At 35.1% G+C, this 26,229-nt stretch overlaps 1 long non-coding RNA gene and 1 other non-coding gene across 2 annotated transcripts in view; both read left to right on the top strand.

Annotated features, from left to right (window-relative positions):
• LOC143695136 (uncharacterized) overlaps window positions 1-26,229 on the top strand; it is a 144,377-nt gene that overhangs the window by 5,781 nt on the left and 112,367 nt on the right. The window lies entirely within an intron of this gene.
• Window positions 23,912-23,982, top strand: TRNAG-CCC (transfer RNA glycine (anticodon CCC)). Its single transcript has one exon. It is a non-coding gene; the product is annotated as a tRNA-Gly (tRNA).

The raw sequence follows: 26,229 nt of genomic DNA, 5'->3' as shown, positions 1-26,229 counted from the left end.
TCTTGTTCTGGTTCCTGACACCTCTCATTAGTGACCTCTGCAATCAAATTCCTGTGCTGTGAATTAACTCAATAGTTAACATTCAATAGTGTCACACAGCATCATTTATTTAAGAAGCTACAAGGCTAACAGAGTTTAAAGAAAACATAATTCTGAAATCCGCTTGTTCTCACAAAGCAGTTCATTTATGTCATGTTGCTTTAAATTCCCGTCACAGGAGTTACTGTTTGAAACTTCACCCCTTCATAAGGTGGAAGCAAACATTTGCTGGAACTAAGTATTGTGTACATAAGAGTAGTCTAAGCTTGTCTCTAAGTCCTTGTGACCTTTTTGATTTTGCTCTGGGTGTTTTTCTAGTAGCTGCCACATTTGCCATTTTGGATTGTGATTTTTTTTCCTGTTTGGACAAAATCCTTGCTGAGGACTAATGTAAAATCATAAGAATCTATTCATTTGGGATTAATTATGTAAAATTAGTTACAGTGAATTGTATTTTGACCCTAGCCCTCTTTATCATATCTCATTTCTTTGAAATTATTCCTTCATATTCTTCAAGAATTTTTTATCTCCCTCCTTGTGGTTGACATTGTATTAGAAAAGGAGTAAGAGTTAGAGCAAATTGTGTGCAAAGTAATAGACAGCTGTTACATTCTGGTTAGTCATTTTCAAGACTAAAGTTAGCAAAGTTGCAAATTAAAGGAAGAAAATCAGGTATGACAAAACCTGATATCAGCCTGCCTTCTGTATTATCTTCCTTTCTCCAGACAAGAATAAGTGGATCACCACAAGGCAACATTGCTGTGCTTTTGTAAATACTCTGTTACCCTGTATTAACAAAGTTATTCACATATTAAACAATTAGAATTAAAGGAGGAAATACGCTTCCAACTGGGACATTCATGGTACATTTTTATCCTTATAGGATCAGATATATATTAATTAGGATTACTATGTTGATTTTTATAAAAATTTTAATTTCATATGATATGTACTCCCTGAAATAGTGCCTGAGAATTTAATTTACTAGTCATTCTGTTTTTCATCTACTTAACAGTTTTGGCAAATGAAAATATTTTATTGCAATCAGTATAGCACAATATCATAATGCAATATCCATATATCATCAAAATTAATAGATTCATGCATAATGAGTCAGAGTCAAGCTGATTCAGTGATATCATCTGTAAAATAATTTTTGTTACTTGTCTTGAATAGGGCATGAAATGGAGCTGAGTGCCATTTTCTCTCATTTAGAGTAAGCAATGTTTTTTCGTGAACACTACTTAAGGATTCCTTGATTGAAAGGTTTCATTATTGTAGGAAAGACAAAATTGAAAATGTTGTGATTCTTTCTGTAACAGCACACGATCTTTTCCATTTCTATATGGATTAATAGAAATGAATAGAAACAAGAATAAAGGAAACTTTAAAAAATGGGTAGGTAGAGGAAGAAACAATCCAATATATATATAATTTTCCAGTGTTGTAAAATCTTCCCATTAACCTCTCTGAGAACATGATTAGTGTAATTTAAATAATTCACTTTTACTGGAAAAGTGTTTTCCAAATGTTAATAAATTTTGCATATGTCTATACTGCAGCAAGAAGATCTGATAGCTGCCTGCACAGACAAGTTATATTTAAATAATTTATCTGCGATACTGGCAGTAATGTCATCGTAGCAGCACATCAGGAAAGCTGTCTCAGATTAGTATTCCACAAATGCTGTTAAGTACTCTGCAGGGAAATTTCTGCAACTGCAGTAGAGATGATACAAGAATCCAAGGTGCATGAACTACATGTAGATTTACAGTATAGAGATTAATTTTACTGGAAAATTTATTTTGCCTCATTCACTTTTATTTAAAATAATGTTAGAACAGCGAAATTATTTCAATGTCATAATTTCTCATCAATATGCAGTAATTGGATAAGCATTATCAGGTCCAGATATTTGTTCCTTTTATTAACTTAAATTCTTTCTGCTAGTCTTGTGTACATTCTACATCTCTTCTAAGTTGTTGTTACTTTATATACAGAGATTTAAAATATTCTGAAGTCTTTGGATGGTGGCCTTATTATAACTACAAGTTAAAAGGAGAAAAGGTAGGGTTGCTATAGTAAGAATGTCTCATTAATCCACTTAAAAATAAGAATTAGGCATATAGAATGAAATAACTATACTACAAATATAGAGGGGTTTGATTTTAATTGTTTATATATGAATTTATTTATACATTTGATAATAAATTATTTCTAGCCATGTGTCCAGTAGATATGTAATACAATACAGGTATATTTCAAAGGCAGAAACTCAGAAAGAACACAAAATAAGCCTGAATCTGTTACTTTAAATTTTTCATGATGCAGAGTACGTTATGGTGTAGTTCTAGTTACATTCTCCTCTTCCAACTCCTCTATTAATCTTTGTATCTCATGCACTGAGCTTGTTGTCCTGGCTGTTTTGCTCAACAAACCCTGTATTAACCTATTTTTACTTCATGTCAGATCCACCTATTGAGTTATTTTCTGTTTGCTTACTTATTTAATTCTTGTTTATCAAACTGCTGTTTCTGTAACTAATTTGATACCTCTTCAAGACTCAGTTTTCCTGTCCAGTGTCTTGATGTCCATTACTGCACAGGTCTTTTTTTTTTCCTATTCCCTGTATTTTGTGTTGAGCTAGGAAGGCTTCCATAGCATTTCTCTTGGTCTGTTTTTGGTGTAGGATGTCTGCTGTATCGTCATGACAAAGGGGTTTTTTTGTGGTGCTCTCCCAAGAGTTCTTTCAAATTGATGTGTGCTCGAGTTATGGGAGTGTGTGTGTGCTGTAACCCTGTGACCACAGGTTTTGTTCCCTCTTAGCTGCATAGGAAGGACTCCTGTGTGCCCTTTAAGCCTCACGTGTGGACATAAGTGGGTGGCAATTATCTTTCCTCCCCTGGTTTTCAACTCCAATAGGCTAATGAGCCTTTTAAATGCTCATTGCAATGATTTGCTTGTGTTCTTGACTTCTTGTGTTACTTCATTCCCATTCTTACTTGCAGATTAATTTTGTTCCTTGTTCCATGTCTTATGTAAATGATGTGAGTATCCTTTGAAATCTGTGTGTATCATCTGTCAAGCTGAAAGTCACATACATTTAAATGATATATTAAGAACTGTTAAGTCATCCTATTTTGCAAGAAGGTAATTTACATCTCTCTATTTAGATCTATGCTATGTTTTAACCTCTCTTGGATTTGAACCAACTAAACTGGTTGTATTGGGTGTGGGAACCCTAGAATTTTTTTCATTTAGTTTCTTTTGTTAAAAAAATTACTACACTGCTGTTACAGGATATTTGTAATATACTACCAACAAAGAATTCTGTTTCATGTAGTTTTGATCTTTAGTCAGACTATGCATTTTTAAATTAAGTTTTAAATATTAAAGAGATTGTGTGCATTTTTTTAAACCAGTGTGCAACCTTTTAAGTAGTACCAGCCTGAGGCAATCCCATCTGCAGTAAATTGTGTGATAAAATTTTTGTTGATAACAGTAAGGCTAAAATTGCACTCCAGATTTTAAGTAGTTTTCCTTCTTTTAAGTGCTTGCAGATTTTAATCAAAATAATTTAGGGAATTATTGACTGTGGAATCAAAAGAGAAGTGTCTTGGATCCTTGCTTGTATAACTCTTATTTTTTGTAGATCAGGACAATGGATGATGATCTCTAATAATCTTTTGCCAAAGAAAACCCCAAACCAAATGCCACAGAATGGAATGATTGTTTGGTGTATCACCAGTAAAATATTGAGATATTATTGAGATATTATACTGAATTGATATTGTTGAGGTATTATACTGAATATTCTTAGAACTCCAAAGACTTTATGAATTAATTGAAGCTTACTTAGCAAAATTAAATTAAATAATTTTTCTTGACAAAACTGAGATAATTAGGAACTTGTACTGTTATTTGGATATTACTTACCCAAGCAAAGACAGAAAGATGAAAATTTTTTGCTATCTATATTAACACATATTTGTTGTGCTTTGCATTTGAAATAAGCTGGAGAACATGAAAGATGTGTTTGCAACCAGTTGTGCTTGCCTTGATGGATGTGAAGAGTCAGCTTTATCCTGAGAAAGGAGCTGGAATTCAGAGTGTGTGTTTAAGCCCTCATAAGGAACAATTATAATCTATTTTTAAAGGCAGAAATGTAACCAATTGTGCTTACTGTGAGTAGGCCAGCTTTGTGTTGAGAATGAAACTCAACTAAAGAGCATGTGATTAAGTTTTCATTAAAAAATATTTCTAATGTATTTTTAAAGACGGCAAAGACGTTAACTTTGAAGCAGGAAACAGAAGCTTTGCTATTGGAAGTTACTGAGCTAATTAAGCAGATGAAGGCTGATCATGAGGGAGAAAAGTCTTTGGAGTTGGAGAAATAGTGAAGGAACAAGCTTGGCATGAAAATTGTTTGTATGTCACATTGGAGGCTTCAGCAACTCCTTGCAGCCATGCAAAAGGCTACTTATATTGAAACTGAGAATATTTGTAATTTTTCAGTCAGCTCACTACCAAGAGTAAAAATCCAGATATGACTATAGTTGTGTTTACTGTAAAAGGATTACAACATTTCTGAACTTGGTACACTTGAATACATATCTGGGAAGAAAATGGGAAGTACTGTGAAATTTTTGGCATTTTATGAGAAATAACGTAAGACACTTAAGATGATAATAAATACTTAGTTTGGGGCAAGAAGTGAGAAAATGAAACATAATTATAAAATAGTACATTTGGGTTAAACTACAGATTAAACCAGAAATTAAAAAAAAATGTTTTGAGAAAAATTAAAATGTAATACATTGCAACAAAATTCTCAAATATTTAATACAAATTATTTGACATAACCATTGATATGAGTCCTTAAAACCCCAGATTCTGAGGACTTTTGCATTACCTTTTGTAGGTATCTACACAATAAAATTAAAGGAAAAAAAAAGGAAAAGTAAAAAAGGAGCTACTTAGCAGTTTGTTGTTTTTATTCTGGCTTCTGGGCAAAAAGCAGGTTCTGCTTGAACCTAGGCTTTAGGAAAGTAGCATAATTTGTCACAGCAAGTTGCTAGATGTGAAATCAAGGTTGTACTTGTGGATATTCTTGTGCAAGCCACCCAGAGGTCTTTGACAAACATCTCACAGTCCAGAGTGTGGTGGCAGTGCAAGAGTCCTCCATGGCTGTGTTTGGTGATGGGCAAGCATTGCATGAAGATCAGTGTGTAATGGACATGAGCCAATTGTTTAGTCCAAATCCTTTCTACCCCCTTCCCTGAAGGCCAAGTGTCAAATAGTACGCACCCCATGCAACATAGGAGAAAAATGTTTGTTGGCTTTAGTCAGTGGCTAACTCTTGACCTGGAAATTGGACACCTGTGTTAAGGTGCTCCCAGTCTGCTCAGGTTGCTCACCTAAAAGTGATTTGTTCTTACAGACCATTTATGATGACCTGAAAACAGAGGAAGAGCTTGAATGAAGACTCTGAACTAAAAATCATTGGCAGGTTAGAGGATGCTTTCAGGAGCAAATCTGTGGCAGTGAAAGGTCCATTTTATAGAATTAAAGAACGGCAAGCATAGTAGCTCAAGATTTGAGCTCCAGAGGTGTTACTTTTTACTTTTTGATGTTCTTACCTATGACGATGTAGCTGTAAATTATCTTTGTGTGTTGCTATACATTTCTGTTGCTTTTTCTTTAGTGTTTAGCATTTTCTTTAAATAACAGAAGTTTAGAATTGTAGAATATAATTAGCACATTTTCTGGTCTGTTAATGTAAGAAATGATGCAGCATTTTTTAAAGGTGACATAAAGAAGCATTAAGTTTAGCTGTGAAAATTGACCAGTTTCTTCTCCCTTGGTTTATCACTGGGCTGTATCTGTGTGATGTCATGTCCTTGGAGTAAATACTGTCATTTTTCAGGATTATAACTTTTCATAGTATTATCTTAAAAACAAAAAATATACTAACATGGAATTGAGGACAAAGGAATTCAGGAATGTTACAATTTATCTCTAATCTAAGTATTACAAACCCAGGAGATTAATTAAGATTTTGTATGACCTATTCAGATTAGACACTGAATCCTATTATTTCTTCAGACTTACCTTGATCTCCATTATTCCTAATACCTCCTGCATCTCACACCTGAGTAGCACACTCAGGTAATTACATTGATGTAACCAATCTTCAGAAATTACTTTCTCTGAAATAGAACAAAAATCCAATATAAACCACATTTTATTCATCTTAATGTTAGGCATCACTTTGTACAATGTAGAAAATCCACTTCTTCTTGCAATATCTCTAATTTGCAGTAGCACTGAAATAATAATTTTGCGAATTTTGGATTTATGTCTTGTTAACACAGAAAGATTTATTGACTAAAGGGATTGCATTGAATATTTCACAGCTAATTCTCAGGAGTGTTTTTTACATCAGTAAAATGTGCTTCTCTCTCTCAAATTTATGGCAAAGTTTACTGTTGTTGAGATATGATCTGATTTTTTTTCTCATCTGATATTCTTACTTTACTTTCTGTAGTTTTATACCAATAAATTTCCCATCAGCTGCTGCAGAACATCACCTGTAATAAACTTTTTTTCCCTAGGCAAAATAAGATAAAATACATATCGCTATTCAGCAACCAGTGTTCTAGTCCCCTATTTTCTTGTAAAGACCCATAGGAAATTTATGCCAAATCAGAAAAGAAAATGCAGCAAACTGAATTAAGACTGACTGTGTGGCAGTCACAAGATAATTCTTGTGTGACAGTGAGAATGTTTTGTTTGTTGGTTTTGAGTTTGTATCTTTAGTTTAACTTTCCTGAAACCCTGTTTAGTTCGGGAAGAGTCCTCATACTGAAAATAGTTTTTGTACCACCAAGAGGATGTGGGCTCTGTGCTTGCCCTGTTCTTTCTCTGCACCAACATATGTCATACATCAACATAGCTGGAGGCTAGGAAGCTCGGTGGAGCTGTTCTTGTGTCATAATAGCCTCCTCTACATATGCCTTAAGGCGAGGTGTTTTCATTTCCTTCATGAAAACAAAACCACCCCAGCTTTGAGCAGTTGCTTGACTTACACACTAGGATAACTAATTATGAGTTTACAAACCAGATCCACTCCTAATGCAATAGCTGCTGATCTTTTCTCATCAATGCCCTTTCTCGGCCTTCAAAGAAACTTAGAGCAAAATTTTGCAAGCCTTAGCATTATGACAAGATATTTCCTAATCTCACTAGTTATTCATGGTGTCATTCAGATACCCACATTTTCTTACGCTAATTATCTTTTCAGCAGAATATTACATGTGTAATATTAAGATACCTTGGAGCTATGATGGCATTTTGATTGTAAAAGCTGTCAGCTGCTGCAGGTACAGAACCAAATATGTTAGAAACAGCCAACAGAGAGATTCAGGAGGAAACAGACTTCGTGAAGAAACACAGCCCTCTGCTGGAAGAAAAGCTGAATCCAAGGACACAGCTGTGGAGAATGGATAGAAAGGTAAATCCAGATCATACACAGATGTTTCTTTTAGTTTTTTTTCCACTATGGATAGATATATTCTCCACCTTTTAGAGAACAGCAGTCTGCTGGAAGTACCAAAGTCTGCTTTACATTTTGTACACGTGTAGCACTACATACAAGCACTCAGTGTCGAGAGAGCCCGGGGAGGACAATGCTGCCAGCCTTTAATAAATGTCTCTGAGGAATAAATGGAATGTAATTCTGACTTTGTGAGATGATTTCATGTGGAGTTTTTCCTGAGAAAGGTAGAAGCCACATATGTGATACTTGCATTGATTCTCTTCATTTTTTACACAGACACCTGTGTTTCAGAATACGGAGATGTGAGAAGCTGTCCAAAAAAGTTTACAAGAAAAAAGTTTACAAGATTCAGTTGTTCTTTAGTGCTGATGTATCTTTTTCCTAATCTATTTACTTATGGTATTTATTGATTGTAATATTTATAATATTTTTATGGTAAATGCCTAATGTGGAGGATGCCAGGCTAAAGAATCAAAGTAGAACAAAGTTGCAGGTAGCTTAAAACTGATTTCTAAAGCTGGAGGGATACTATGTTACTTCAAGTTCAGATATTAGGAATAATTATAATGTTTTCAATATGTTTTCTATAATACCTTTTAAGTGCAAATCTAGAGTACAATGTCTTTTTCAAGTACTTACAGTCTGAAATGTAGAGGGTATTTTTGTAAGTGATTCATAATGATGTTTCTTTTTGTTTTTTCTAATTCCATTTTGGGGAACTCTGAAGTCATGTCAAAATACTTCTAAAATGAAAAAATTAATTGCCTATTACACAAATAATAAAAGAACTATCATGAATTAGTTCTGAGTTATGAAACACTTCACCATTCTATCAGGGCTATATTTTTCAAATACTGATTAAAAATCAAGTTGGTAATATTTTTAAGTTGGATATCTTATTTCTATGTTTATGTTCCAAAATATATGCAGCTAAAATATTGAGATCTACTACAATCCAACTCATGAAGTAGACTCTAAAATATTTTTAAAGGCTATTTTAAAACACTCTTTTTTTCCCAGCATTTTTTTCTTTCTTTCCAAAAATTGGCACTGCATATCACAAGGAGATAGACTTATTGTTACTGTGTTTATATTTATTTACATATATGTATTTATCTTATTTATATATATTTCATTTCAACAGAATTTTTAAATGTCCAGTAAATTATCTATGACTTTTATTGTGCTCTGATTTAACAGTTTGTTACTCAGATTTGGGGTTTCCTGCCATGATCATAAAATAGCAGCTGATACTTAGTTACCTTTGCAATTAAAATAATTATTTAAATTTTAATATCTAGTTTTTATTATCCAGAGAACTAATTTAAGCAGCAAAGTTAAGCTAGATTCTAATAAAGATTTTATATCATGTTGTTTATATTTGTAGTATTTTAAAAAGCAGAGGCAAAAGACATGCATATCTCTATTTGAGACTTGTTACAAACTGAGTGCCCCAATATTATCAATCCCATTAAAAAATATATTGCATTGTCTACAAAGGCTGCACAGCCTCTAGGAGATGCTTCAGTAATGATTTTGTCAGGTTACTGAGTGAAACCTCAGGGTTTTCTTTGCACATAATTTCTTTCTTTCTGCTCCAGAGGTCACTCTCTTCCCATGAAAGTAGCCACCTTTTCAAAATAACTCCAAAATCCTCCAACAGAATGAAAGCCCTCTTGCTAGCATTTTTCTAAATTATGCAATTTTGCAACACATTCTGTTGTCTTTCCCTGGCACTTCAAATTTAAACATGTTTTTAAACTGACCAGAATCAGACAAACCTTGGATTTTTTTTAATTTCAAACATTATGTGTGCTTTTTATATAAAATCTTTTGGAAAACTTGCTTTCTGACATCAAGAATATCCAGTGATGTTCATTGTGAGCTCATAGAAACACAAAAGACAATGAAAAGGACTGATGAAGAATCTGAAGAATTATGTGTGTGTGTATGATAAAATTAAATATGCTGAGATGCTTTGAGTCAATAGAAATAGGAGCTCTCCACTATGGCATTATAATTCCCTGTTGGTTTTAAGAGAGGCAACCAAACTATAGAAAATTTGCTTGTATAAATTATTTTAAATTCTCTTGGTTTTTTCTTCAATTAAAATAATAGAATTATACATAAGAGTTTGCCTCTTCTGTCTTAGCTTGCATTAGCAGAATAGGGAAAACATAACATCCAGAATTATAATTATAATAATTATAATTTTAATCCCTTTGACACAACATTCTGCTATCATTCTTATTTACTGCACAAATTACTGGAATTTATCAAAATACCCTTTCTACTTTTTTTTTTTTTATTTTAACAAACCAGCAAAATTACTTTATTGGATTGCAAGGTGGCTTCTATATGGCAGTTGGAGTTATGTTGGAGTTTCCTTGCTGTAACCTCTTACCAGGTTATTAACTGCTGGTAAATTTATCATCTAGATTATCAAGTAGAGCTATAGTAACAATTGGACACCACTAATGGCCAGTCACTGAGTGACAAATAATCCTTCTTTTCTATTTCTGAGTATACAGACAAAGAGTCAGCACCAAAAATAAGTGTGCCAAAGAACAAGAATATTAAGTATTTGATGTTTGGTAGGAGGTTACAATTGACTTTGCTGCATATGCCCATGGCTCATTGCCAGCTTTTATCTGGCAGTGTAGCAAGTGACACAGTGGCCTTTTCTTTTTCATTTGAGATGAGGAAAGCTCACAGGAATAATTGAAAGGCAGTAATAAATTTTTGAAATATCTTGAGTGGCCAAAGCAGACATTTCAATACCGCAGCCATGTGGCAGCACCTGTTCTTCAAATATCAGGTATTAAAAAACTGTGCATGGTAATTATGGAGTATATAAATTTCTCAGTAAGTAATGAAATTTGGTCCATCTTATTCATTCAGAACTACCTGGGTTCACTAGGAATTTATAGGCCAGTTTTATAATTCAAGTTGTGCTCTGCACTACCTGAATTGGGTTAGCATGCACTGTTCTGATATTCTGGAGAATTGATGTTAAAAAGTGCCTCATGTCCAGCAGGGGTTGAAAACCTGTCCTGATCACTGATGCTTCATCCAAGGCAGTAATTCTAATGCTAATGACTGAGTTGTATGTGCAAACTGCTGTCCTTGTTAGCCTCATTTCAGTAAATGTCAACTTCCCATCCAGCACAATCATTGCAAAGGATTGTCCATCACCCATTCTCTGTTTCTTCTAAAGAATCATTTTCATTTGAAGTCACTATGGAGTTTGCCTCATTAGTTTACCTAAGAGCTGTAAAGGAGCACTTACAGAGCTGAAGAAATATTTCTTGTTACCAAATTTCTTATTTTTTAAAGAAACGAGGACTTTAAAGGGTGTCTGTTATCTACAGATCCATGATCATCTCAGGTTACTGCTATATCTCTTCAAAATGAAGACACTGATGTTCTCTTACTGCAGGATCTCTGTTTCCATACACTGATCCATTCTGCTCACAGGAGGTGCTGTGAATGCAACATACTGATGTTTTGTAGAGATCATTTGTAGAGGAGAATTCTGTTTATTGGACTAACAGTGGAATTTCATGAAACTCCTGGCAGCAGCATTAGATTCCTCAAGGAGATGGGCTGTCTGTGTCTGTGAGACAACGGGGTGATTCCACAATGCTGTGACACTCTTTCCTTAAGCATTTAAATATGACTGTGAGCTACGAGAGCTACTCTTACCACCAGCACAGGTATAAAACCTGTAAGAGCTTTTATTCACTTCTGCTCAGTGAGTCCTTATTTGCCAAAGTTCATTCTCATCTAAAGAATCTTATTCCATAGGCCAACCCATCTGTGCCAAGAAATCACTGAAGTCCAGAGGCTGTTAGCAGAAATAAATGTCATTTTCATTGTCGACAAGCCAGCAGCACACAGCCAGACTTTCTAAAAAGACCAAAGGTAAGCAATGTGAATTGTTGGGGTTTAACCTCAGTGGGCACCTGAGCCCCACACAGCATCTCTCTCTCTTCCTCTGAGCCAGGATGGTATGGAGAATCAGAAGGGTAAAAATTAAAAAAGCCACTGGTGGAAATAAAGACAGTTTAAGAGAAGAAGCAGCAGCCATACACACAAGGAGAACAAAGCAAGAAATTAATTTACCACTTCTATGGGCAGGCAGGTGTTCAGCCTTGAAAGCCAAGGTCCATCACATCAGACATTTGCTTGAGAAGACAAACACCATCACTAACAACCCCTTCCTCCCTGCAACTTGACATGCTGAGCATAATGCCCTATGGTGTGGGATATCCCTTTGACCAGTTGGGGTCAGCTGTCCTGGCTGTGTCCCCCTCATCTCCTTGTGCACCTCCAGCCTGCTCACTGGTAGGGTGAGGCACAGAAAAGGGCTTGACTCTGTGTGAGCCCTGCTAACATTCCTGTGTGGAAACAGCACCACTTCAAGCACAAAACCCCAACATAGCCTCATACTTGCTACTCTGAGGAAAATTAACTGGATCCCAGCCCAAACCAGTATACTTGCACATTGCCCATTGTAATGCCTGCATTCAGTCTGTGAAATCTCTTTTGTAGGCTTGTCTACCATGAAACAAAATCTTCAAGTAACTGAGAGAGTAGAGGGTACCATGAGTGACATTTTCATTTGATGTACCAAATAGGAAAAAATTTTATTCTATTTAAACTGTATGTCAGCTTCTCTAGTAAGATATGCTTGAATAAAACAAGATGCACAGTAGAATTTAGGAGTAAGGTATCCTGGCCACCTCTGTAAAAGGACCCACTCTCAGAGATATATAAAGAAGAGGTCATAGTAGCTGCAGACATTTTCTCTTGGTTTTAAATTTTAAGTTCTTTCTTCAAGAAATAATCGGCATTAATAACTGTGGTTGTTTTGCTTCCTATTTATGGTACTCTATATGCCATAGTTAAGAGCTGCACCTGATTAAAATAATGTGAGTTGGTTGTGTCATTTTCACTTTGTTTAGGTTGAAAACATTATTTCAAAACTTTATTTCAAAAACTGTTTACTGCTCAGGACCTTGAAACACTTCTTTTAGTCCCACAGGAGTACTTGCTGCCTGCCTCAGAATCTTAGAAGTTACTTAGCCTTGAAGCAGAAAGTAACCCTGAAAAACAGGGCACTCTTACAGTATATTTTGACCTACCTGATAGGTATTATCAACATCAGGAAGTCGTTTCTTTAGCTAATAAGATGGGTGCTTTTGATGTCTGCTATCCAGGGAGATCTGTGCTTGCAGGTCAGAGCACAAACCTTACTGACATTCTTTGAGAAGGGAAGGTTGCTTAGGTGCAGTAATCCCAGTTCTTTGAGATATCACATCACTGTGGATCTCTTTGTCACTGACACTAAACAGCAGAACTAAAGAAGGATCACAGCTCTGTCTGTAACAAGTTCACCTCTAATAAGGGAGCAGGAGGCATCTTGGTAGCGTTCACCCAAATGATGTTGCTGTTTGAGCAGTTCTGGCCTTGCACTCGTAAAGTGGTGATGCACTTGTAATAGGATCCAAATTGTCCTTGTCTCAGGAAGGATGAATCACTGTAGGATCAAAACCTGTATTTTTCTCTAAGATGGATAGCTTAGCAATACTGGAGATCTGTGTCTCTGACTTGTTTCTTTTTTCACCATATTTAAATTCTTCCTATTTCAATCCTAACATTTACAGTGAATTTCTAAGGCTTGGTTTTATTGAGTCAGGATAATTTTGACATTATATTAGAGACATTTTTGCTAATTATATTTTACTACCTCTAAGGTAGATCCACAGTCAACACATTTGGTTTTAGTTAACTAAGATTTAACTTTTTCATTTCAGAACCTATTTTACAGTCTGAAAAGAATATTAGTATATGAAAAATTAAAGTTGTGGTCAGATATATAGCTAAAGCGGAAGTATTTTATTACAAAAAACCTGAGAGCAGAATTTTGTAATAACACTTGACAAAGCTGGAGTGACTTCTGAAAATTGCCACATAATTCTTCAATTAACATCACTATGTATGTCTAAGCAAAAGAGGACATATGTGAAGAGTAAGAAATAACACTTGTTTTTAGTGTACATGAGTCTGGGAATGCAAGCTTCACAATGTCTTCATAATATTTGGAATTTTGATTATTGTTTAAATATGTATATGGAGAAGAACTGATCAAATACTCATTAGCTCCTTTGTGGGTTCCAGCAGAGAGAAATCAGAAAGCATGGACCTTGATTCTGTAACTTGTTAAGTTCATTGCAAACCTCATGTTGATTTTAATTATGGTAAAGATCAGGTACTGAGTAAGATGTATTACCAAAATGTCATGTAATTTATTACTATGCATTCAGATGTTCTGATTATAGTAACTGTTGCTGAAGGTGATTTTATCATGTAACACCAGGAAAAATATTGTTAAAAGTATATTTTTTTTCCTATTTTCTTTCTTTTTTTTACCCTTCCATCATATACATACTATTAAACTTTATTCCTTTTTGATTCGTATTTATAGAGTGTGATCAGCAGCTATAAGGTTTTTTTCCCCCACAAAAAAATTTGTAGACAAATTGCTGTAGTTTAGGGCTTGAAGTCTTAAGGTGTATGTAAGAATAAATATTTCTGTGTATTGTCAACTTTCTTCACTAGGCCATATTCTCTGTGACTTTGGACTTCTTTGTTCATTATTCATTTCTTTTTTCTAAAGCAATTTTCATTATTTTCAATGTCCTTTAAGAAGAATTCTGTATTTTAGGACCTTTCTAAGATGCCTTCTGGTTTGTTTTCATTTCTGTGATATAGTTTTCTGAAATGGGTTGAAAGGTAATACAAAGAATATTCCAACTTAAGCCATGGCAATGACTTTAAGAGGGATGTACTACTTATGTTTCTTATTCTAATATTTTCCATCCCATTTCTTGCTTAATTTAACCTTCTTAGCTTCTTTAACTGTGCTAAATGTTGAGTAGACATGTTTGTGGAAATATGTACATGTTTCTCTCAAATAGAAACAGTTAATTCAGAATTTTATGATGTACTTAATTTCTCTGATCTTTTACTTCGAGTTTGGGTGCAAAATGGTATGTGCTGGTTTATTCCCCAGTTGCTTAGTTTGTCCTGAAATTTTTCTGAAGTTTTTTAGCTTATTTTGACCTTTCCTATTGTAATCACATTATATGCGGACTTTTAATTTCACTGCTCCTGCCTGTTTACATAATTTGTAAATATATCAAAACAACAGATATAGGATTTTGAGATACCATCCTCCAACCTATTTTTTCAATGAAAATTGATAATCTGATTTTACTTCTTCATTTTTTAATAAATATTAGATTTTTTTCATCTTGTCTTGTGACTACTTCACTTTTTAAAGGTCTGTTTGTGCAAGATTTTGTTCAGTTCCCTCTAAATTCTGTCATTGTGTCACAGCTGTTACCTTGCTTAGTAGTTCTAGGGCAGCATGGGCAGTTTTTCTGGGGTTTTTGGTAGTCTTGGTGGAAATTGGGGTGCTTGAGATTGTTTCATGTGCAAGAGAGGAGCTGCAGTGTTTTCCTGTAGCTAATCTTTTTTCTGAGATGCTTTAAAATTTCTTTTGTTTTTTTGAAAGAAGTCATTATGTAAGTACAATCCCCATGATAATGGCAATATGTAAATAATACCAAAATTAGTCATCTATACTGACAGAAATATGCCATGTATGTTTTCTGTTTCACCTAACTATACAATTTTCTTTTCACATGACAGTGACAGTGACTCTTATGCACCTGTAACCTGCTTTGCTTTTTTTGACTGTGAATTAAACTGAAAATGCTAATGATACCAGTGGTTTTAGGAATATCAGCATTTTCAGGAAAAAGTCAAGTAGAAAACTCTTTTTTCTATCCCTCAGTGAAGCTTTTTTTTTTGGGTTTTTGGGAGTTCGGGGTCTTTTTAGGTTTTTTGCTTGTAGGTTTGTTTCTTTGGTGCTTTTCTGGGGGAGGTTTTTTGGTTTGCTTTTTTTGTTGTTTGTTTGTTTGGGTTTTGTACTGAGTATTTTAAATTTTTTTGGCAGCCATTTGCTAAACTGGTAACTAAAGTCATGCTTACATTACAGAGGAAGTAGATCCCTTCAGCTGCCATCTGAGGAGGACTAGAATAACGTAGCGTTGATGGGCATGAGACAGATTTGTGGTGGCACAGACTGGAAAGACTGCTCTGCAGTTCATACTCTTTTCTTTATGTTCAGTGCCATCAGTGAGAAAATGATGAAGATTGCACGAAACTGAAAATACCGAGGCTGTTATAAATCACGCGGCACAGTCTGTGCCTTGCGCACACGCATTGTGGCTGATGGTGCTGTAATTTTTCATGACAGCTACGACTCAGAAAGTTGTAGCTGATAGGCAATATGAGAAGAAAATTACAGCCTATGACTGTTACATGTCTGTTTTCAGAATGGTGCCAAATACTATTTATATGTCTCTTGCATGGGTGGTGAGACCTAAGGAAGTGGAAGAGTTCAAAATGCTGGGCTTCATGCTCATGCTATACACAGCCCGTAACACTTTGCAAGTTAAGTCTGTACTTCAGCATTAGATGAAATATTGGAAGCAAGTAAATGAAAAACAATCTTGCAGAAAATGCTCTTGAGTTAGTGATGAAGCAACTTAATGATTGTTTCCTCTTGTCTTGTTGCAGGGGTTTTTTTTTGGGTTGTACTGCAACAGTTGTCTCTAAAACTCAGGTACTGTTCGTCTTAATTCTGCAGTGCTGGATTTATTTTACAACATATGACACACTTTGGAATATGCTATTGACCAGAACAGTTCTCTTGGCAGCATGGAGGAAACTTTTTTCTGCCTGCTGAAACAATGATAAAAATAATGGACAAACACCAGCAACCATTGTAAAATTTTTACCAGATATACCTTTATTTCTTTCGCCGTTTTGTCAAATCCATTCACAAATGTAAAAAAAAGCATTTTTGCAGCCTATAATGAGGTCTATAACCATGTCTCATGGGAGTGTTTTCCTGACAATTGTTGTAGTTATTAGTGTCTTGTTCTGTAATTATGGCAAGCTTTCCTTCCTATAATGCTTTTAAATCCGCTATTGGGAGTGAAAGTAAAGTCCTTAACCCCTCCTCTGACCTTGCCTTCAAGTTCCTTTTAGCATGAACAATTGATGTCAGTGAAAAATTTAATTCACAAATAACATTTGTCCACAAAATTACAGCTCAGTGGATTGATTAAGTGAGGATGGCTCTGAACTAGATTCAGCCACTAGCAGAGTGTTGACTCCTATTTTGTTTAGTTGACATGTGAGGTATGAAAAATAGCCTTGCTTTGACTGCTTAGAGGTCCAATTAGAAGTTGTAATGTTGGCAGGCTTTAAGTCAGAGTGAACTGGTAGCGTGAGTAGTTCCAGCTGAAATTGCATGAACTTCCCAGGGTGGGAATTTTGAAATGATCTCATGTTTACCTGTTCAAGGAACATTGTAGAGAATCAAAATAAATCTTTACTACTTCAGGTCTGCTTTACATTTTCCTTTATGGAGAAGGACTACCTTGGAGTATTTCCAAATAGATAGATTCATTTTGTGTGTATTTCTATTAGGAATGAGTTAAAGCATTCTGAATTCATTTGGACCGAATACTGTATGAAGTTAAAAGAAACAGAAGAGAAGATTATAAAGGATGAAAAACACCTTGAGGAGTCAGTGAAGCAAAAAGCAGAAATCCAGGAAGATGTAAAATGTTGGAACAGCAAAGTGAGTCTTGAATATTTATAAACAAGCAAGTAAATGAGTATCTGTTATTGAAAAGTACATGAATCCCTAAATATTTTGTATGTTTAAGAGTTAAGATCCTCTGTATGAGTAAAAATAAAAATATGGATTTTAAAATTACAGGTGGTTGATTCAGTAGAGATCTCTTGTTCATTATTTTGTTTTAGTATTATTTTTCTGCTTTAATTATTAAAAAATCATAACCATTTTACAGTTTTGTAAGTTACCTACATATTTTTCATTTCTGGGCAGATATCTGCCCAATATTTCTTATCTTCTTAAACCATCTGGAATGATGTGTGCAGGTATTGGGACAGCATAACTATCCTCTGAAGTTAGCGGATTTTTTAATCTGAGATGGGCATGTGATACACTTTTACATCATGCATAATTTTGTTCTACTTTATTTACAATTTTCCACTTTTTCTGCTGTATTTCCTAGAATTAATTTTCAAATATTATACTTTATAGTCTAAAATCTGAACTGGAGCTCCTCACAGAGCCTGACTATGAGATTTCAGTTAGTTGACAGCTCCTGTTGAGCCAGTAGAAAATGCCTACAAAATGTAGGTGCTTACAACAGAATCTGGGTGCATATTTATTTGCACTGGTATATACACACACATATATATGTATATATATGTGTGTATATATACCAGTGCAAATAAATATGAAATTCATTCTCTTGTACATGCTTAGCACCATTGTGGGCTGTCCATCTTGATAAATAGGTCCTGCTAATGATCAAGTTGAATCCAGAAATCCTCCTGCAATATGGAGGATTTGTGAGAAGCTGAAGGTACCAAGCATGCCCAGAATTTAACAAAAAATCCCCAAAGCACCCCCCCAGACAAAAAAAAGCAAAGATACAGTCATATAAAAACCACCAATGGGCATGTTCTTGTCTTTTTTTTTAGCTGTGTATTATAGTTTTTTTTTCTATTAGTGGTGCCAGCAATTGCTACCAACAGATATTGAGAGCACAACTATATTCAAACAGAGCCAATACTTATTAATAACCCTTTTTTCTTGTACATATATTTCTACATATATTTCCATCTGGGATTGATGACCAGATATACTCCAGCAGGTATCACCTGGTTATTAAGACCAAAACAATACAAAGACAGACATTCTCAACAGGGATAATGTGGAGCATGGAACTGCTCCATTAGGTGACCATCAGGTCAAATCTGATTTGTTATTGCAAATTTCCTTCAAAAATGTGGCTAAATCAACAAATTCAATACATCTTTATAAGTAACAGTGGATATTCACAAAGCTCAAAGTTATTCTTCTGATCATCATAAAAATATTTCTGAGGTAATTGAGTTATTTTAAGAATTGGGAAAATATTGGGTTTGTATTCATTTTCTTCACTGGGGTTTGAATCAGACCCAAATTAGAACGTGAAAATTGTCACATACACCAATAAGTTTAAATACAGAATAAGTGACATGAATGAATGTTTTTTTGGCATTGTTTTCCTTAGATCTTTTTTCTGTGTTAAATTCATGCTGATTTTAAATGTTATATGTGATCTATTAGGAGTGTTACAACTTTTGACATAGTAAGGACAACTCTGAGTTTTCTTTTTATCATGCTACTCAGATTTACATTACAAAAGGTATCTGTATAGATTAAACCTATTTTCTATATCTACCTGGGCTTTGTTTCTGAAAGATTAGAAGAAACCCTTCTTATAAAATTGTTCTCATACTTAACTACTATTCTTTTGTTTTCATTAATTACCTGCACAGTGTAACATTATTTCAAGTAATTCCTGTCAAAGTGTTTGCTCTAAAAGCATTGGAAGAGTGAAAAATATTTCTGAATAATGTTTTTCCTGTGTACTAGCAATTTAAAAACTAGGACATTTTGCTCATACTTAATCAGTTGTTTTGTTGTTTTTTTTCCCTTTACATATAGACAACTCTTTGTCTTTCACCTGAACTATATTTAGAATCACAGAATGGTTTGGATTGGAAGGGACCTTAAAGATCATCTAGTTCCAGCCCCTTGCTGAGTTCAGGGACACTTCTCACTAGTCCAGGTTCCCCAAAGCTCCATCCAGCCTGGCCTTGACCATTTTCAGGGTTGGGGCATTATATTTCTCAGAGTATTTTACATATTGGGAGGCTTAACAATTTTGGTTTTAATCTCCTTTTTCTAGGTTAGTAGAGCTGCTTCATTGCAGTTTTTTCTCAGATCATGCTTTACAATCCATAATCATTCAGGTTAGAACTTTCAGTCCCCAACTATTTAGGAAGGTACAGCCATCCATGGACAATTGAGAGAACCCTAGAGAAGTACAGCAGAGCTGTGACATTCTGGTGAAGATAACAAGTCCCTCAGCTGCTGGAACATAGTCACAAAGGTTCTTATGTAAATCTGCTCCTCATCAGATGCTTGAGATACCAGTAGGAAATTACATGCCATTTAAAGTACCTGTATCCTAATTCTGTCCTGATTTTCTCACATGTATTATTCTTTAAGATTTTTATTATGAACCTTGATACTGCTAGACCAATCAACATGTTTGTTGTCTGGTCATATTCCAGCTGGACTCTCATCCCTACATGAATTTTACAGCATGTGGTGTTTCAGCTTTTGCAGAGGAAGGAGAGGGAAGGAAATAAAGAAGTTATACCTTTCTCCACCTAAAATCACTTTAAATTATTTCCTTATCCTCTAGATGGTTGCTTCCCTAACATCCTCATTTTTCCTTTAGCTCTAGTGATTGATCATTGATGTAAGCAGAGAAGTTATGGATTCTCCATCCATGAGAGTGTTCAAGGCCAGGCTGGATGGGGCCCTGAGCCACCTGATCCAGTGCAAGGTGTCCCTTTCTGTGGCCAAGGGGCTGGAACCAGAGGATCTTCAGGGTTCCTCCCAACCCAAACCATTCTGTGACTCTATGAATTGAATGAAGAGAGGTATTGAGATATTAAGGAAAATCTTAAGGCTGAGAAAAACTTGAGGTATTCTGCTTAGTTATACCATGTATGTCATATGTGAATTAGCAGGCAGTGATTGTGCTCTCACTGAGACTTGAAGCCTAAAGATTCTGCTAGGATATCCTGCAAGGGCAATACACTAATGCTCACAATAGCATAAAACATCCCTAATTACTCTTTAATAGTCTTTATTTTATTTTTTTTATTAAAATATTGTTTATTATCACAAAGAAACATGAGAAATTTGTGCTGCTTGCTTTACAAAATATTTTTTGTATAGAATATTTGGATAACAAAATAACAGCCCAAGGAGATGAGAGTGTAAAATTATCAGATGCTGCTTCTTAAATGATAAAAACTGTGGAAGAATCGGTACCTTCTTTTCTTTTTTTAATGTAAATTAATTAAAAATACTTGCATACTGATGTCTACTGTGTTGGCCTGAAATAATTTCAGCTTATGTTAAGGTGTCTTAATGGTTTAATGTTCATTAGAAATCCATCAAGAAAGCAATCTACTAGCCATAAATCAAAGGATTCTAAATATTAATGAAGCATTGGGGAGTTTGAAATATAAAAATTAAGAACATGAGGGTAAAAAATAGACAGTTTGTGCAAAAATAGGTAATGCCAGCAGTATAAATATAGGAGAAAAACAATTTTTTTTTTTCACTTGAAACATGCCTACAAAATGAACCTTACTTTTATTGTAAGTCTGTCCACAAAATCACATTTCAACAATTTCAAATTGTTTCAGGCTGAAACTTATCAGCTAACGTTTTTGATTTTACTTGAAATAAAAAAAGCTAAAATTATGCAAAAAGAAAATACGTACCTTGAAAATGAGGAAGATTCTGAAATTTTTTTTGTTAACAGAAACCTCAGTCCCCAAAACATTTTGGTAAAAGATTTTTTTTTTTTTTTTTTATTTGTGATGGTTATAAACATAGAATCTGAAATACTATTTTTCTCTATTTTCCATGAATTCTTTTAAGATATGCACATATATTTTGTAGCTCTTCAGCTTATTGATTACAAATATCTATACTTTAAACAATACTGTACATAATATTCTCAGTGCAGAAAAAAAATCACATGTTTTTAGTTCCTTCTTCTTTTGAAGTCCAATTGTATGCTGGCTTTATTTATCTTTAGTATTCAGGTTATTGTCTTTATCCCCCCAGAAACTTTGGATTTTATTGTCTGGTTGCAACAAAGTCATCTGAAAAAAAGTTCTTGAAAATAATTAGATTCTTAAAGTTCTTTTAGAAATTGATGACTGAGTTGAATAAATACATCCTGTCAGCATGAAAACACTCCTTACTAGATGCCAAAAATGCCATATAAGAGGTGTGGGAAAAGAGAGGGGATCAAAAGATGAAAGAAAGGAGGAGTTATGTGCAGAGTCCTTATTAATGGCTCAAGTCAGAGCTCATACCTTAACACACCAATGTAAATCAATGATGGGACACAAATGAGTAATAAACCAGGCTTCATTAGTTCTGATGTTGATGGAACTACTTATTGGGATTATTAGAATATTTTGAAATTAGTGACAGCTTTCCAAATGTATTCTTTTCAATTTCATTGATATCTTTCTTGATTGACAGAATTTTTATTTAATCATACATGTAATAATGGGGAGAGATCTTACCTGTTTTGGAAGTATTAACTGATAAGCTAAAAGAGGAAACTCATGCTTGTAAGAATTTGTAGAGACAAACAGAAAAAATCAGGATTGAGAGGTGAGTTGTCAGAAAGCAGATTTGAGAAGCACTGAGACCATGTTGTACACTAAATCTTTACAGAGATCACAGAAAGATGGGGCCGTTCACAAGAGAAATCCTTGGAGTATTTTCTATGCCACATATAATTGGTATTGCTCTGAGTGTGTCCTGGTCATTGTCCTTCCACATGTTTGGGAATTCAGGAAGTGCATGTGAAAGTTCAGATTCAAGTCCCAGAGAATGACAAATTATGAAGAAATTTCCAGTAATGAGGGATTTCAGGAGCTCTATGGATGTCTTCAAAGCATGATCTGAAACCATCCTTTGAGAAGGAAATATCTCCTCAGATAGTCTGTGCCATTTAATCTAGTCACAGGAAATAATGAGTGTAGGCTAAATGTAGTATTCAATTCAGAAGAAATGCTTTCTACATTTTGCTTTAGTGTAAAAACAGGATTTTGCTTCTAATACAATCCCAGATTTCTGTTTATTACTTTCTTATGACAATGTCAGTTAACGCTTACATGGACTTTCTGGAATGCTGTTTTATTGCACCCCTCCATTTTCTCAATTTTACTTTAAAAGCTACCAACCTGGCACCTGACATATTTGATCTTTAGGAAGAAAGCAATTGCTAATCTCTCCTAAAAATTAGAAGTTATGTCCATTTGTCCTATGTGTTACTGAGTGCAAGGACAAAGAAAGAGGGTTGTTTGTAGGTCTGTTTATTTGAAAGTCTCCTTTTATCTTTTCTGGAGTTATTTACTGAATAAGAAATTTGTTTTAAACAAAGGTTGTAAATAAATATAGTTGGGGAGTTGCCATTCAGTGCTATGAGAGAGGCAGAATATTTGGTTCTGCTCAGAAACCTTTAAATTTTTGGTCTTCCACTAATTACTTCCTTTGTGTTACCTTTCCTTCAAATTATGTTAGATATCTTGAATGAAAGGAGCTGAGGAAAAGCAGTGCATTTAACCTGATATTAACTCAATTTCCATGAAGACTGAATACATCTTACAGGTATTATTTGACCAGGAAATCTCAGGTCTTCATGCTATGTACAGCTGCTAAATGCATGAACTATTTGGAAAATATTCTAATTAATTAATTAATTAAAATTAATAATAAATAAATTAATTTCAAAAATTAAACACTTAGTATTGCTTCTCAAATGGGGCAGAGTTCCTGAGTAAGCTGCAGAAGCTGTGATAAAAGTTTCAACACCTGTACATGAAGTGGACCATGGAACACATTGCACCAAAGAACTTCTTTCAGCTGCAGTCCATTTGGTTTTCTGCCTGGAATATTTATGTTTTTCTTGCATCCTAAAGTGCTTTGACTTCCAGAGTCATGGGTAGCCATGTATTCATGAAAAAAATTTTGCTCCACATGAAAGGTATTGGCAGTCAGAATGGAACAATTATTGTTTGGTTCCTTTCATTTTTTTCCAGCTTCAGCACACATCTGCTTACTCTGCACTGTTGAGACAATTTACTGTCTTGGCTTTACTGTTTTGAAATTTAAGTCCTTTTATAATCATAGACATTTTGGAAGGAATCTGTGAAGCTGTTTAGCTTTGCCTTCACCAAAAGAAGATTGACTATTTATATATATTGTGAGAAACAAACAGAAGACTTTTTTAGGCTTTTCCATTCTTACTCTTCCAAAACTTCCCTAGGAAAAGGGAGTAGTTAGTTGTCCAGTGACCTCTTGTCAGTATTTTAGGATATGTGTTATGTTCTTCAGGTGATGTTTTTCAGGTAGAAAACTCTTTTTCCTGCATAGTCCTTATTATGACTTGCCTCTGAGGCAGGGTAACTGATGTTTTTGCTAGCAGATCCCTTGGGATTAGAGTGTAATAACACTGAATAAGGAACCACTGCAGGGAAGCACTAGTGGTGTAGTGGTATCATGCAAGATTCCCATTCTTGTGACCTGGGTTCAATTCCCAGCTGGTGCATTGAAATTCCCAACCCCCAGCCTGTGCCATAGGTTTGGTGTAATTCAAGAGGGGTGTGTTTTGGCAATATATTTTGTCTTTTATTTTGTGTGTTTTGTTGCTTGAATTTTAGGCAGGGCGACTGAGTTGCTGTGGGCTTTTTCTGTGTAATGCAACGGTGTAGAGAGGTATTTTTAGGTTGCTTCTATTAAAGAGTTCACTTCTACTTAAAGTTTGCTTTTATGCAAATAAATTGTTTTATGTGACCTAAGAATTCTGGAAATAGTAACTTACTTGTAGCTTGAAGTTATCAGCCATATAACTAACATACCACTGCACTGGTATGAAATACCCTATACATGGCCATTCATCATAAAAGAGATTAACTGAGAGTCTTTGACCAATTTAACACTTTCAGATATAAGGGCTGTCCTTGACACTTTTTTCTCATCCAAAATTGATAGTTTTATATTATATTTGGGAAGAAGGGCCAAAAAAAGCTGTTTAGTATTCAAATATCATCTTCTTCAAACACAAGAGCTGTCCATTCCAATGAGTAGGAAGTCAGGCAAAAATGCCAGGAGGCTTGCATGGCTGAACAAGGAGCTCCAGGCAAAACTCAGATGCAAAAAGGAAGAATATAGAAGGTGGAATATAGAAAGTGGAATCAGGGACTGGCAACCTAGGAGAAATACAGCAGCATTGTATGAGCATGCAGGGATGCAGTTGGAAAAGTTGGAGCCAAAATGGAATTGAATCAGGCAAGGGATATCAAAGACAACAAGAAGGACTTCTGTAAGTGCAGACATCACAAAAGGAGGACTATGGAAAATGTGAGCCCATTGCTGATTGGGGCAGGGAACCTGATGGCACAGAAAAATCCTGCAGTGCTGAATTCCTTCTTTTCTCCAGTCTGTTCTGCAAAAAAAACAGCCTTCAGGAATCCTGGGTCCCAGAGACCAAGGGGAAAGGCTGGAGAAAGAAATGCATACCCTTTGTGGGTAGATCAGGTAGTACTTATTCAAACTGGACATTCATAAATCCGTGGGCCTTGATGGGATGCTCCCAGGAGTCCTGAGGAAGATTATGAATGGCAGAACTGCTTCTGGACTGGAGGAAGGAAAATGTCACCCCTGTGTTCAAGAAAGGCAAGAAGGAGAAATCAGGGATCTACAGGCTAGTCAGCCTTGCTTTAATCCACAGAAAATGATGGAGCAGCTAATCCTGCAAAACATTTTCCAGGCATGTTTCACAAAGGCAAGAAAGTCATCAAGAGTAGCATGCATGAATTCACCAAAGAAATGTCATGCTGGACCAGTTATCAAACAGAAGTGACTGGCCTGGTAGGCAAGGGGAGCGCAGTGGATTTTGTCTGCCTGGGCTTATGCTGTCTCCCATTAAGATCCTCACAGACAAGCTATTGATCCAAGGGCTAGATGAGCAGACAGTGAGGTGCACTGAAAATTACCTGAACGGCCAAGACCAGAGGGTGGTGCTCAGTGGCACAAGGTCAATTTGGAGGCCACTGCTGTGTGCTTAAATATTTACTCAAATGAATGTTCCACTGGACAGCTGGGGTAATTTTACGGTTTAAGTATCTAAGGACTGTTAGTTATTAGTCTTAGAAATTAGGATTTTAGAGGTGATTCAGATAAAGCCCCTGCTTATTTGCTGTCTTACATCCTTTTATTAAAATGTATTTATCAAATACTTCTTAGGAGTCCAAGTGGACTCTATCACCCATATATCCCTTCTCACATTCTAATTGAATCCTTCAGAAAATGGATGAACTTTGAGGCACTGCTGCCTGGTCATCCTGTGCATCAAGTTTTCCATTTGGAAGCAAATTATTTTTTTTTTTAATAGCAATTCAATAATTAATGAGTTATTCAATAATAATTCAATAATATGAGATTGCTTCTTAGGACTTTGCAGATTTTATCTGTTTTGGAATTTGGGTTCTTTTTTCCCTCTATCATGCTTTGTTTTCTGAGTGTTCATGATAAGTGTCTCTAAGTCCTGGTGATCATCTGTTTACCTTACTTTGTCTCTAGCAGACTTCCTGTGTTTGAAAAAGTACTTGGTTTATGTCTCTTGCAGGTTTTCCAAATACTCTTGCTCACCTTTCCTGATTGCTTTTTTATATTTAAATAAGCAAAGATCAGGATGTTTTCTGTTTTCCTCTTTTAGACATATCTTCAACCTTTTGTCTTGCTACTAAAAGTTCCCCTTCTGTTAGCGACACTGGGGGTTTTTTTGATATTTCCA

Source organism: Agelaius phoeniceus, chromosome 1 (assembly GCF_051311805.1).
Source record: "Agelaius phoeniceus isolate bAgePho1 chromosome 1, bAgePho1.hap1, whole genome shotgun sequence".
Classification (NCBI taxonomy): Eukaryota; Metazoa; Chordata; class Aves; order Passeriformes; family Icteridae; genus Agelaius; species Agelaius phoeniceus.
Note: the sequence above shows the minus strand (reverse complement) of the source record. Positions and strands in the feature narration are given on the sequence as shown.